The following is a 3,702-nucleotide window of genomic DNA, read 5'->3' as shown; positions in this document are numbered from 1 at the left end:
TAGGCCCGTATTGGGCGCAATCTTGTTTCAGTTGTTTAAGAGGCAGAGGCTCATGATACCTCCGATGATTAGCATCTTGAAAAACAGGAAAAATCATAGAATATCCCTCAAGATTTTCACCCTGTTCTCGGGCTGTTTTCACAGCCATTTGTAGTGGTGAAAGGACTGGCCTTTTTAGGCTAGATGGAACATATACTGGTGCTGTTGGAATCAAAGGCGCTTCTGCGAGAGGAGGGGGAGGGAGCGGGACAGGCGGCGGCAGCGGGTCAGGATCTAAACTGGCTATAACGGATGGCGTTTTAGAATGCAACGGCTTAGCTGTATTTATGGGCGATAAGTCTAGTTGTTCCATTCTCTCAGATATGGATGTTAGTATCTCTCTAAGTTCAGAAAAAGGGGAGCCTTGGTCTTTATTCTTTTGTTGAGTTACTATAAAGGCATCCCATCCTTCTTTGTCATGCTCAAAAGCCTGCTCTTTTAAATCATCTTCCTCATCAGGAGAAAGTTCTGAATCTGAGTCTTGTTCCAGAGCAGTAGTCTCATTATCATTTTTTCTGGAACCTGAAACAATTGGGGAGTCATATATGTGCTCCGCTACCCGTTGCGGGGCACCTGAACACTTGGGTGTTATAAGTTTCAAGGCTGTTTCAAATTTCCTACTTTCGTGTTCTGGGTTTAAAAAATCTCTTATTAGAGTCCATAGAGAATAAGCATCAAGAGGAACTTTGTCTGGTCCACAGAGGGTATAAACTGTTTGAATTTCTTCTCCCACCTTTACCCAAGTTTCAAGGCTAATAGTTCCTTCCTCTGGGAACCAAGGACAAGTTTCCTCCACAAAGACAAGAAATCTTTCTAGTTTCTGTTTAGACACAGAAATTCCTCTAGCTTTTAGCATAGTTTTTAACATAGAAACAAAGAACTGCCTACTATTACTTTGCCCCATAATTTTTACTCTCAACTATATACCCTCTCCACCCACAGTTTTCCAAGGATACCTGAATAGGTGAGGCTTTCTCCCGGGATCACTTTCAATAGTTTTCGGTGGCTGTGCGGTGGGATCCGCCCACGTTCCTCGTTCTGGCGCCACTTGCCGGGCCTGCCGGCTAGATGAACAGGTCGAGGACGCAATGACCACAGCACCTGAGAAATAAAAGACTAAGAAAGATGGGGTTGAGAGGGACGGAGTCAGCTTGTGACTCATTCCGACGACTTTATTGAGGGGTAACATACATATATATACTAACAGGATTCACCAAATTTTAGATCAAAGACTTGCATACGTGCAGAACTGCAGACACTAGTTTTAGCTCAGGAGTTTTATCTTAACTCCAGCAGAGCATGGCACCAGGGTCTTCCAATCAGGTAAAGACTACCTAGACATAAGCCATTCACAGGAGCCCGATAATCTTATCAGAGTCAGGAAAATGGGCAAAAGGTGGCTGCAGCGATTTCCATGAGGGAGGTGAGAAAGGCCAATTTGCACTTTAACAAATCAGGGGTGGCGGGACAGAGAGGGACCTTTTGATCTCTCTCAGGGCCGAGAAGGGGCCTGAGCAGTCAGGCTGGCTCCCCGCAAAAACCGTTTCATGCTCCTCCTATTTTTCAGACCGTTTCATGCTCCTCATATTTTTCAAATCTTTTGAAGTTCTTCATGTTTTTCAACACCATTTCATGCTCCTCCTATATTGCAGACCGTTTCATGCTCCTCATATTTTTCAAACCTTTGGAAGCTCTTCAGGTTTTTCAACCACACTTCATGCTCCTCCAATTTTTCAGACCTTTTCATGCTCCTCATATTTTTCGACCGTTTCATGCTTCTCAAATTTTTGACACCTTTTGAAGCTCTTCATATTTTTCACACCTTTTCATGCTCTTCATTTTTTTCAACACAGTTTCATTCTCCTCCTCTTTTTCAGACCGTTTCATGCTCCTCATATTTTTGACACCTTTTGAAGCTCTTCATATTTTTCACACCTTTTCAGGCTCTTCATGTTTTTCAACACCGTTTCATGCTCCTCCTATGTTTCAAACCGTTTCATGTTCCTCATATTTTTCAGACCGTTTCATGCTCCTCATATTTTTGACACCTTTTGAAGCTCTTCATAATTTTGACACCTTTTGAAGCTCTTCATGTTTATCAACATTTTTTCATGCTCCTCTAATTTTTCAGATAGTTTCGTGCTCCTCATGTTTTTCAGACCGTTTCATGCTCCTCATATTTTTGACAAATTTTGAGGCTCTTCATATTTTTCACACCTTTTCAGGCTCTTCATGTTTTTCAACACCGTTTCATGCCCCTCCTATTTTTCAGACCGTTTCATGCTCCACCTAATTTTGACACCTTTTGAAGCTCTTCATGTTTATCAACATTGTTTCATGCTCCTCATATTGTTCAGACCGTTTCATGCTCCTCATATTTTTGACACCTTTTGAAGCTCTTCATGTTTTTCAACACCATTTCATGCTCTTCCTATATTGCAGACCGTTTCATGCTCCTCATATTTTTCAAACTTTTTGAAGCTCTTCATGTTTTTCAAAACCGTTTCATGCTCCTCCTATTTTTCAGACCGTTTCATTCTCCTCATATATTTCAAACCTTTAGAAGCTCTTCATGTTTTTCAACACCATTTCATGCTCCTCCTATATTGCAGACCGTTTCATGCTCCTCATATTTCTCAAACCTTTTGAAGCTCTTCAGGTTTTTCAACCACACTTCATGCTCCTCCAATTTTTCAGACCTTTTCATGCTCCCCATATTTTTCGACCGTTTCATGCTTCTCATATTTTTGACACTTTTTGAAAATCTTCCTATTTTTCACACCTTTTCATGCTCTTCATGTTTTTCAACACCGTTTATTGCTCCTCTTATTTTTCAGACTGTTTCATGCTCCTCGTATTTTTGACACCTTTCAACGCTCGTCATATTTTTCACACCTTTTCATGCTCTTCATGTTTTCCAACACCGTTTCTTGCTCCTCCTATTTTTCAAACCGTTTCATGCTCATCATATATTTCATACCGTTTCATGATACTCTTAATTTTGACAGCTTTTGAAGATCTTCATATTTTTCACACTTTTCCTCGCTCTTCATTTTTTCAACACCGTTTCGTGCTCCTCCTATTTTTCAGAACATTTCATGCTCCTCATGTTTTTGACACCTTTTAAGCTCTTCATATTTTTCACACCTTTTCATTCTCTTCATGTTTTTCAACACCGTTTCAAGCTCTTCCTATTTTTCTGACCGTTTCATGCTTCTCATATGTTTGATACATTTTGAAGAACTTCATATTATTCACATCTTTTCATGTTCTTCATATTTTTCAACACCATTTCATGCTCCTCCTATTTTTCAGACTGTTTCATGCTCCTCATATTTTAGACAATTTTTGAAGCTCTTCATATTTTTCACAACTTTTCAGGCTCTTCATGTTTTTCAACACCGTTTCGTTCTCTTCCTATTTTTCAGACCGTTTCATGATTCTCATATTTTTCTTACCGTTTCATCCTCCTCCTATTTTTGACACATTTGGAAGCTCTTCATGTTTTTCAACACCGTTTCATGCTTCTCCTATTTTTCAGACCGTTTCATGATCCTCCTATTTTTCAGACCGTTTCATGCTCCTCATATTATTGACACCTTATGGAGCTCTTCATATTTTTCATATCTTTTCAGGCTCTTCATGTTTTTCAATACCGTGTCA

This window comes from Dama dama, unplaced genomic scaffold (genome assembly GCF_033118175.1).
Source record: "Dama dama isolate Ldn47 unplaced genomic scaffold, ASM3311817v1 ptg000115l, whole genome shotgun sequence".
Lineage (NCBI taxonomy): Eukaryota > Metazoa > Chordata > Mammalia > Artiodactyla > Cervidae > Dama > Dama dama.
This window is presented reverse-complemented; position numbering follows the sequence as displayed.